We start from the raw sequence: 12170 nt of genomic DNA on the forward strand, positions 1-12170 counted from the left end.
AGCACGTGGATGACCTCACTGACGAATTTATACATGAGGCCACCATAGCCCTCTGTAGGAAACCGGAGGCCAATGAGTCCTTCGGCAACATGACGGGCAAAATTTTAGATAAGGTGGACCTCAGGCAGTGTCAGTATGCCCGCAAAATGATTCTGGATGTCCTGCAAAAGGCGGAAAACGGCGTCCTTACAGAGCACAGCCACGCGTGCGAGGAGCACCCATGCCCTCCACCTCCACCTCCACCTCCACAACAGCCACCACCTCGCCAAATGCCACATGGCCAGTGGCAATATGGCCAGCAGGATCCAAACCTGCCCTCATGGCAGCCTGATTATAGCTATCACCAACTTTAATTTGTGTAACCCCCTATTATTTATTTTACCCGTTTGGCAGTTTCTAATTTAATTTAGTCCAAATGGACCTTTTTTATGTTTATTTTTTTTATACGGAGAGTATTAATGTTTTCATTTGTTTTTTCTGAGATCCAAAAAATAAAGAAAATTGTAAATTAAAAATGGCCTATCTGAATTTGTTAACATGTTTAATATTGTGCATAACCTGAAAAATATGTTTTAGACATTAATTCATACAAGAATAAAGGGTCATATCAATAGTTAGATCTTTGCTGTGCAAAAAAAAAAAAAATGGTGAGGAGTTCAAATTATTTAATTATAAAATTTAATAGAACAGATAGAATAGACAAACATTATCTTCATCATAACAGAACACATGCCTTTTTATCCGAAAAGTATGGCATTATGAGCAACATCTTCCTTCTTCTCACATTTATCAAGATGAGCATGTGCTCCGCATTTCACCTATTTCTTGGACTGCCGCGAGCCGAAAGTTCTTTCTGGATAAAATGTTGAGTTTACTAGAGAAAATTCTTCCGGGACCTCATTTGGTTTGAACATGCGTGTTGGGATTTGTAGCTGTGTGTCGGCAGAATTCTGTACTGACTGGCGAACAATCGGCCGTTCTGGTGTCGGCATACAAAAATTTAAATGCTTGCAAGACAGATTCTTGACGGCAGAATGTGCGCTGACGGCTGTCGGAGGCACCATACTAACAAGCGTACAATCGGCAGATCTTTCGTCCGCCGACGTTTGTATGCCGACGATCGGTACGTGTGTACGGGCCTTTACCTGCACTGTGCAATGGTATTGCACAGAGTGGCCTTGATCCATCTGGGGTTCTCAGTGGTGGACAGCAACACATCCCACTCCCTCTTAACAGGATTTGACTGATAGCAGCAGTAGTCTATGGCTGCTGAACTCTCAGTTCTTGGGATTAAAGCTGACAGGGGACAGCTGCAGCAACAGATAGCAGGAAGAGAGAGCAGTGCTGCTGCACATGGGACAGTGCTGGATCGAGAGAGTGTTAAGGGATGGGTTAGGGGAAAACAGCATTTGAAGGTTTTTTCTAACCTTAAAGTAATTTTAAAGGAAAAAATATTATTAAAAAAAGTGTCATACTAACTTGCTCTGTGCAGTGGTTTTGCACAGAGCAGCCCCAATCCTCCTTTTCTTGGGGCTCCCAGCGGAGCTCTGGCCCCTCTCTCTTGCTGAGTGCCCCCTTAGCAAGCCGCTTGCTGTGAGGAAAGTTGTGCATTCTCACTCCCGAGCAGGCTCTCTGCGTCCATAAGACACAGAGAGCGCAGCTCGGGCCCACACCTCCCGCCCCTCTGGCTGTGATTAACAGCAGCAGGAGCCAATGGCTCCTGTTGCTACATCTCAGCCAGTCAGGAGGGAGAGCCTTTGGTCAGTGTTAGGGGGGCTGAGGGGGGAGCTGCACAGAATGCATGAAGGTGAAAAAACCTTCAGCCTTTACAACCACTTTAATGCAGAGAATACATTAAGGTAAAAAAAACTTTTACATTTAGAACTACTTTAGCACCATCAGGAAATATGAATACTCATGGGTCTCAGATTCAGTGCTGACTGAAGGGGTCACCCATTTTAGATTCAGACACTGCTTGTTGATATATACTACTACAGTCTATTCAATAAATTTGTAGCAAGGTTTCCAGGCCTGTGACCTGAGGTAAGTCTACCATTGTTACCAGTTACCTCTCCAGCCCATGTGAGCTGCGGCTCTGGGTGTGAGAACTGACACAGTGACATTGCATCTTTGTTTGGTTGTTTTATTGTAGTTTTAGGGGATGGGAGAAGGGAATGAGTGGGATACTCCTTTTGCTTGTCTATGTACACTTCTGGGACTTTTGTAGCAAAAATACCCGTTAGCGCTGTTTTGACGCCAGCAGACGTTAGCCAATGCTTACTAACTCTTTGAACACACTGTATCTCTGAAAGCTGTGCTGGAACCCCGACTTAAGTCTAGCAGATCCAGGACTGTAGAACATTGAACATCTGACACTGCTTGCACTGCAAAGTCACTGACTACTCCCTCCAGCCTTGCACTGGTTTGAGGTAGCTTGCTGTGTATTCCTGTATGGCTGCAACTCTCAACTGATGCACTCACACTGTGCACTAAATCTTCAGGGCCCAAACTGCACACGCCCCCTTTACCGCTTCAGGGTCCTCAACCTAGGTACTCCCTTAACCACTAGCTGACACCTGGATCCTAGAACCTTCTCCAGAGTGGTCCCCACTGACTCTAGGCAGACCCCCAGGGGCAATCCTCAGTACTCACGACCTGTGTAGGCTTTCCTGGGACTGGATCCCTCTTGCTCTCCGCTGGTTCTCGGCACACCGGATCCCCCTCAGCTCAAATCAGGACTCTCTGGAATCTCAGGCAGCACCCGAGACATCCACCTCCTCTGACAGGAGGAAAGACAGCCGTCCTCTCCCTCCTGGGACTCTGCTTCCCCCCAAAGACAATGAGTCACGCTCTTCCTCAAACTTATACCCACTCCCAGAATCCTTTGCGGCAGAATCTGCCTTCTGCGGTAGTTACAAGCCTGAATGTATCCTTGATTGGGTTTCCTCCACTGCCCTATGAGAAGCCTCTCACAGAGCCAGTGGGGAGACTCCCCCTTCAGCAGACATACCTGGAAACCATGACATCCTACTAAAAAGAAATCACGACCCTGCTGTTAGGCAGACAAAGCCCACTATACATTTACCTAGCACCTACCTGTAGGGTGCTACACATTTATTATTACAGGGATCATTTTAAGGAGCAGTCCACCAAAAGGTGAAATTGGAGTGCTTAACATGCAGAGTGCAGGAATCAAGAGTACGTATGGCACAGAATGCAGGGGTCAGGGGTAAGGGTGGCACAGAGTGCAGGTGTCAGAAGTAGGGATGGCACAGTGTGCAGGCTTCAGAAGTAGGCATGGCACAGAGTGCAGGGGTCAGGAGTAGGGGTGGCACAGAGTGCAGGTGTCAGAAGTAGGGATGGCACAGTGTGCAGGCATCAGCAGTAGGGATGGCACAGAGTGCAGGGGTCAGGAGTAGGGATGGCACGGAGTGTAGAAGTCAGGAGTAGGGATAGCACAAGTGCAGGTGTCAGAAGTAGGAATGGCACAGTGTGCAGGCATCAGGAGTAGGGTTGGCACAGAGTGCAGGGGTCAGGAGTAGGGATGGCACAGAGTACAGGCATCAGGAGTAGGGATGGCACAGAGTGCAGGGGTCAGGAGTGTGTATCATAATGAGCAAAGGAGTTGGGAGTAATGCAGGGAAAGCAAAGGTTAGGAACACCTAATGCAAAGGCCAGTATGTATTACAAAGAGTGCAGTATCTGAGGTCTTACAGCTGGGTTGCAATATATGAGGTATACCAACAGATGGTGTCGGGACCTGGATCACCCTGCAAGAGATGCAGGGCACATGCTCCAGGTGCCTGGTGCTGGTGATGCCCAGGGACTTCACTCTGACAATCTTAGCTGCATGGTTCTGCTGCATTAGTCGTTTAGAAAGCAGTAAAGCAAAGACAGCCAGGCAACTACTATTTTTAAAATTAGGCCAGCAATTAGTATTTTTTCAGTACAGGAGGTCAAGAGCACTGAATCAAAAATCATGTCTTTACTAATCTGACAGTATTAAACCAAAATATGGTCAGTTGCTATAGGTCATTGCATTTAGTACATCATCCTTTCAACATGCACTACCTTACTTATTTATTCTACATAAGGATGAATTTATGTCAACCCCAGGCAAGTTAAAGTATAACTAAAGCCTCCTGTATGACAGTCTACACAAGACCCAGATTTAGTAACTGTGATGCATAATCCTAATAAACTAAACAAAAATACTTCCTTTACTTCCCTGACTGAGTCCTGACTGTATTTTATATGCTAACCCTTGAGAGACTGCAGCTCATAGTGGGAGGGGTTTAGCAACAGAGGCAGGGCTGTCAATCCAGAAAGCAGTGGGTGGGACTAGATGTGACCAGATGCTGACTGAGAAGTTGCAGGCTTGTTAATAAGCAATGACAATGCTGATAACCACACCCCCTGCGACATATACTCATCCCGCTGTAGTGCAAGAATGTACAGCCTGCATGAGAGTGGCAACACTATTTCTGAACTCAGGAGTAGTCCAACATTGTTGCCACCATCACAGTAAGCTAGGTGCATTAAGTGGACCTCACTGGCAGGATCAACAGGTATTTGTGAACATTTGCATAGGAGCTACGAGAAGCACATATTTTAATGGGAGGTCGTAGTGTGTCTATAACCCCTTCATGCCTAAGGATAAAACAAATCTAAATGCCTAAGCACAATTTTGCAACTTTGACATGTGTTAGTAAAACCGTACATATTATCACAACTACTTTGTGTGCATCCAGGTGGATTAGACCCTGTTTTATCAGGACAAACTGGGCTTTCATTTGGTGGTAAATGGTAATGGATATTTCCTGATTTTTTTTATTTATTATCAAAGGAATCCTAGCCCAAAATAGAAAAAATATATAATTTTTTTTGTAGCCGTATATTTCTTGTTACTACCCTAACCTTCCACCAAAGAACAACCCAAAATAAATTCTCTTGCTCTTGATAATCGCAGATATACCATACCACATATGTGTATGTTAGTTGTTGTTTGTACCCATAGTACAGCCCAGAAACAATAGTGCACTTTTACCTTTTTTTTTTTTTCTTCCTAAAACACACTGACACTGATACTAATTTAAATAAAAAATCCTGTGCAAAAAAATACTGACCCTGACCTTTGAACCGGACCTGGAACCAAATACTAACCCTGGAAATGACCTAGATCAAACCTTGGCCTAGGTATATTTTTTGTATTATTTTTTTTATTATTATTATTTTTTTTTACACACACTTTTTTCTCTCTGCAAAGAAAGTGAGAGAGATAAAATGTATCTCTCTCCTCCATTCACAGAGAGAGAAAACATGGGGGTGGGCTTCACAATGACTGATCACTGTGGTAGCTAATAAGAAGCTATCACAGCGATCATATTAACAAATAGGGGTACAGCGCTAAAGTGAATAAGTGCAAAATTATTTTTATGTGCTAATAAGGTGCCTGCTATATAAATAACTGTAGCGAGGTTTCCCCTTATACAAGTTGTAAAAGACTGCTGCTGGACATTTTAAGGAACTCGGCTCCATCTAGTGGCCAAACTGCCACACTGCAGCTTGGTGATTTTCATCAGAAGTTTCTAGTGGCCAAACTGCCACACTGCAGCTTGGTGATATTCATCAGACGTTCTTTTATACTATGATACCCACAATTCAGTTGGAATACCAGAGTGCATTGCTTCACCGCACAGCCTTTTGGGGGAGGCTTTATAAAGGAAGGGAGGAGCCAGGCTCTGTCTCTTGTCTCCTCACACAACAACTAGAAGGAAGCAAGTGCTGTGGGCTGATGCTGCGGACTAGGCCTGAAGCCTGGGCCTGAAGTGACTGAGTGGAAGCATTTCATCTTCAGTAAAGGAGCCTTCCCAGAGAACCCATTGATGCTCTGCAGAGACTGGTGTTGCCCACATCTAACCACAAGCACGGCTGGTGACAGAAATCGGAGGTGGAGAGCTCCTGAAGAAAGAGGCTGGTTGGTGAGAAGGGCACCTGCCCACAAATTGATTCCCTGTTGGGAGAAAGTGTCTCCGGGTGGTACTATATCAGTAGCTGATGTTCTGTCACATACTTGAGGCCTAGTGTACCTTCACAGAAATCACCAAGTGAGTACCAGTGCATAAAACGCCAGGATACAACACTTGCAACGCTAGTGAGCCACCCATCCCTGTGTGACAAGACATTAGGTGCATGTTTGGAGCCTTTAACTTTACTGTGTCCTTCCTAGAACTGCCTATTACCTCTCTTGGATTATAAATTGATGTGCACCAACATTTGCTAGCGAAGACATACATCCGGGAAAAGAAACTGTGTGTGTGGGGTCCGTATAAGTCTGGCCTATATGGTAAAGTGATTGGACGTGTACAGAGAGTAACTTTAAGGGAAGGGCTCCTGTGTGTCATTTAACTACACAAGTAGACCTGTGTAGCTGTATTAATTACATGACTTACAAATTTTATTAAATTCCAGTTCATTAGATGTCTCCTGCAGTATGTTGTGAAGTCCATTTGTATTCTAATGTATGCTGTTCTCATTGCATCCCAGTGAAGTTGTTTTAGCTAAACGTAAACTTTGGTGTCGCACCTGGGCCACAGGGAGCTACTGGAGAAAGGTAACCAGATATTTATTCTCATTTAAAGTGATATCTGCCAATTTTTGCTCCTTAATAGTCCTCTGGTGTTATTAACTCATATTGTGTCAGTTGTGCCTAGGGAGGGTTCGAGCCATGTTTGAGGGTTGGTAGGCAGGACGTAGACCCAAAAACTTAACCAGCAGCTCCCTCGGGGGTGGTGCTACATAACGATATCCAAAAAGTTTTTAATATAAAGTGGCAGGTGCTTAATAAAGTGCTTGACAATATTATAACAATAGTATCAATAATATTATGTCAAATAATCAATCCACTACAATAATCCATACAAGACTAAAATCTATAAATTTATTATAGTGCAAAATCAATCAGTGCAAGTGAAGACAGTGCAAACCAGTAGTGAAAATAAATTAATATAAATATATATAGCGCTTAGCTAATAAAATGGATGAGTTTTGAAATGTTAGTACATGAGGAGGACATAGATCTTGTGGGAATAACGGAAACTTGGTTCGACCCCTCACATGACTGGCTGGCCAATATCCAAGGGTCCCGGAAGGACAGGGTAGGAAAAAGAGGGGGAAGGGTATGTCTCCATGTCAAGAATAATGTAAGGGTGATAGAGAGGAGTGATATTATGGAAGGGATGAGTATGGAGTTAGAATGTGTGGGGGGTAGAACTCCATAGGGAAGAAGTAAAGGGAAAAGTAATTGTGGGGGTTTTCTATAGGCCACCCAACCAAAGGGAGGAGGTAGAGCTGGAATTTATATCACTGTTGGGTAAAATGGCAAAACTGGGATCAGTGATCATATTGGGGGACTTCAATTATCCCGACATTGACAGGGAAGAGGGGACTGCACACTCACAGAAGGCCCGTCTATTCATGGAAACCTTACAGGACAACTACATGTCTCAGTTGGTGGATTCTCCTACTAGAGAAAATGCAGTGCTGGATCTATTGATCACTAATGACCCAGACCTAATCTCGGAGGTAGGAGTCCAGGACAACCTGGGCTCTAGCGATCACAGGATGATCACATTTAGTGTAAATAACAATAGAACAAGGCAAGTGGGGAACATAAGAACCCTAAACTTCAGAAGGGCAAACTTTCCCAAATTGTGCTCAATGATGGAAAGGGTAAACTGGGACCAAACCCTAAGAGCACTGACCACAGAGGAAAAATGGGAATGCTTTAGGAACATATTAAACAAATGCATCTCGCATTGCATTCCTATGGGAAATAAATTTAGAAGAGACAAAGCCAAACCTGGCTGGCTAAACCGTAATGTAACTAAACTTATTAGGGGAAAAAAATGACCTTCAAGATATATAAATCAGAGGACACAGTATCGGCTTTCGAGCAATACAAGGAGGCAAATAAGAAAAGTAATTACGAAATCAAAATGGCTAAAATCAACTTTTAGAGACAAATAGCAGAGGATAGTAAAAAGAACCCAAAGAAATTCTTTAAATATATCAACAGCAAAAAAACTAGGGCAGAGCATATTGCACACATAATTAACCATGATGGGAGGATGGTTACAGAGGACACTGAAAAAGCAACCGTGCTGAACGCCATTTTCTTGTTAGTCTTTACACAGGAAAAGGAGGGATACACTGACCACGACTATATGGTTAGTAGTAATACACAGGACTTGCCACTAGGGCTAACAGAGGGTGAAATCAGGGAAAGGCTGGATAAACTTAACACAAACAAATCAGGCCCGGATGGCGTACATCCGAGAGTACTCAAGGAACTCAGTAAGACTATATCTAGACAACTGTTCCTGATCTTTGCTGACAGTATTTTGACAGGAAATGTACCAGGGGATTGGAGGAAAGCTAACGTGATACCGATATTCAAAAAAGGGCAGAGGCATGTCTTGGGGAAATTATAGGCCTGTCAGTCTGACATCGATTATATGTAAACTTCTGGAGGGGATGATAAGGGACTATATCGTAGAGTTTGCTAAAGACAACAACAACATCATCATCAGTAATCAGCACGGGTTTACAAATGGGTGTTCTTGTCAAACCAATCTCTTAACATTCTACGAGGAGGTGAGCTGTGAGCTAGATAGGTGGAGACCAGGGGATGTGGTGTACCTAGATTTCGCTAAAGCGTTTGATACAGTTCCACACAAGCGCTTAATTTATAAAATAAGGTCTGCAGGCATCAACTGCAAGGTTTGCTCTTGGATATGGAACTGGCTAAAAGGGCGTGTCCAAAGGGTGGTAATAAATAGCGCATACTCAGACTGGTCTGAGGTGGTAAGCTGGGTCCCCCAAGGCTCAGTCCTGGGACCAACCTTGTTCAATTTATTCATAAACAGCATTGAGGACGGGATCAGTAGTTCTATATCAGTTTTTGCAGATGACACAAAATTGGGCAGGGCAATAACTGCACAGCATGAAGCAGATATCCTACAGAATGACCTGGACAAAATAACAGAGTGGGCAACGACATGGCAAATGAGGTTTAATGTGGAGAAGTGTAAGGTTTTGCACTTGGGGACTAAAAACATAAAAGCACAATACACTTTAGGGGGGGAATCTTTGGGGGAATCAAAAATGGAGAAAGATCTGGGAGTCTTGGTAGAGGATAGACTAAGCAATAGCATGCAATGTCAAGCGGCAGCTGCCAAAGCCGGCAGAATATTAGCATGCATAAAGAAAGGGATGTATTCCAGAGATAAAACTATAATCCTACCACTTTATAAAACTCTGGTCCGACTGCATCTGGAGTATTCTGTCAAGTTCTGGTCGCCAGTCCTTAGGAGGGATGTGTTGGAGCTGGAGAGAGTCCAGAGAAGGGCAACTAAACTAATTAGGGGATTGGAGGACCATCTGCAATCGCTTGATTTATTCTCCCTGGAGAAGAGACGCCTGAGAGGGGACATGCTAGCAATTTATAAATACCTCAATGGTGATCTCAGCATAGAAAAAAAGCTATTCAGTCAAAAGGATTGCATGAGGACTCGAAGGGCATACAATGCGATTAGAGGAGAAGCGTTTTAACCTCAGGCAACCCAGGGGGTTCTTTACTGTTAGGACTACAGGATTGTTGAATTCTCTACCCCAAGAGGTGGTTTCTGCGGGAAGTTGTAAGATTCTGGTACCTTTGGTACCCTTATTGCCCATTTTCCTTTTCATATTGCGTCCCACCTTTTTAGTTAGGTGGAACGCATATACCTTTAAGCCGGATGACATCATCGCTGAGCGCCGCTCTGAGCGGCTATTTCAATCGCCGGCTTTCTCTCTCACATTGTTCGTTCAATGTTACCGCATGCTCACAAGCCTTGTCTTATGCTACCGGAGCCTCCAGCTATTCTCTTTACCTGGAACAGACCGGAACCTCGCTCCTGATCCCGTATCTCGCTACCGGATCACTCCCTCACTACCAGACCCCTCTACTTACTAACCTTACTAGTGATAAGTACCCCACAGGGGATTCCTCCATAACTAACTTACACAATCTACCTCTGCACATTAAGGACTGTTACTATCTATGCATACTAATTCTATCATCTGCACTGTTACATAGATTGCTAGCTCTTGAGTCTACTACCATCTATCCTTGCACTGGGTTAGTCTATCCTGTATATGTCATCTGCTGTCCTCACCACCTGTTACCATACATGATTACTAACCTATCTGCATTCTACCTATTACCATCTACTACTCTCCTGAACATTACTATCAAGCGCTTATCATTTCTGTCACTGCTCACACCTGTCCCTTCAGCACATCACCTCCATACTGTCATATACATCCCATCACTCCAGGAACATCCTATTGAGTGTGTGTATATCTGTATGCTGAAGCAGACAGGCCCACAGTGATGAGTCTGGAGAGTTGGATCTGGTATTTCAACACATCTCTACATGACTACTGAGTGGAGATTCTGCAGCTGCAAATCCAGCTTACTATAAAAACGCAGGAGCGTTACAGAAGTATGTTTGCTTTCAAAAGACTCTTGGACGTACATCTCAATGATCAGAACATTCAGGGGTATGAGAGAAGATTACGGCCACACACACCTACACAGAACTGGATGGATTATTGTCTTTATTCAACCTCAACTACTATGTAACTATATGTAACTATATATGTAATATGACAAGTCCATTCAATAAAAATGTGCAAAATCAGCAAGATGAGGTGCTTGTCAGATGCTTCCACACTCAGTGCTCGTGTGTCCACCACCACAACTAATGGATAGCCTCTCACCTTCCCACAGGTTCAAAATGCAGTCACAATACTGGTGGCAGTGATCCTTAACCACTTCCAGTTACACCCCCTTCCTGCCCAGACCAATTTTCAGCTTTCGGCGCTCTCACACTTTGAATGATAATTACTCAGTCATGCAACGCTGTACCCAATCAAATTTTTTATTATTTTTTTCACACAAATAGAGCTTTCTTTTGGTAGTATTTAATCACCACTGGGTTTTTTATTTTTTTGCGATATAAGTGAAAAAAGAGCGAAAATTTTGAGAAAAACACATTTTGTTTTAGTTTCTATTATAACATTTTGCAAATAAGTAATTTTTTTTTCATAAATTTGGGCCAAAATGTATACTTCTATTTATCTTTGGTAAAAATAACCCAAATTAGTGGTTATTATTTAGTCTGTGTGAAAGTTATAGAGTCTACAAGCTATGGGCCAAAATGTATACTTCTATCGCCGGGGGCGCAGTAGCGGCGAGAGCGGGCCGATGACATTGACGTCAGCCCAGATTGAGGGACACTTCCTGCCGCCTTCATTTTTCAATGACGTGGTATGGAAGTGGTTAATAGGGATATCCTTAATATACTACTCAAGTTGCCAGGTCAGCTGACTGGTGACTTGTGGTGTGCTCAGGGGGGTCCGAACACTAAGGGAGTTACTGTGGCTATATGCGGGCATTCCACATATCCTTGCAAGGAGCAGTATCTCATTGATGTCCCCACAAGGATTACCCTCATTGGGATCATTTATTGCTTACACAATCTGCTGGATGGAGTAGTACATTAAGGATATCCCTATTAAGGATCACTGCCACCGGTATTGTGACTGCATTTTGAACCTGTGGGAAGGTGAGAGGCTATCCATTAGTTGTGGTGGTGGGCACACGAGCACTGAGTGTGAAAGCATCTGACAAGCACCTCATCTTGCTGATTTTGCACATTTTTATTGAATGGACTTGTTTATATTAATTTATTTTCACTTGCACTGATTGATTGATTTTGATTTATAATGAATTTATAGATTTTAGTCTTGTATGGATTATTGTAGTGGATTGATTATTTGACATAATATTATTGATACTATTGTTATAATATTGTCAAGCACTTTATTAAGCACCTGCCACTTTATATCAATAACCTTTTGGATATCGTTCTTTATATAGCAGGCACCTTATTAGCACATAAAAATATTTTTGCACTTATTCACTTGAGCGCTGTACCCCTATTTGTTAATATCATCATTTACTTTTTAGTGAAAACGTTTTGGTATAGCAGCTCAATGATCTTTCATTTTATTTTATTTTAATTATGGATTGCGCTGATTTTTCACTTTGCACAGATTATCAC

Source organism: Pelophylax lessonae (genome assembly GCF_965119305.1).
Source record: "Pelophylax lessonae genome assembly, chromosome: 1".
In the NCBI taxonomy this organism is placed as follows: Eukaryota; Metazoa; Chordata; class Amphibia; order Anura; family Ranidae; genus Pelophylax; species Pelophylax lessonae.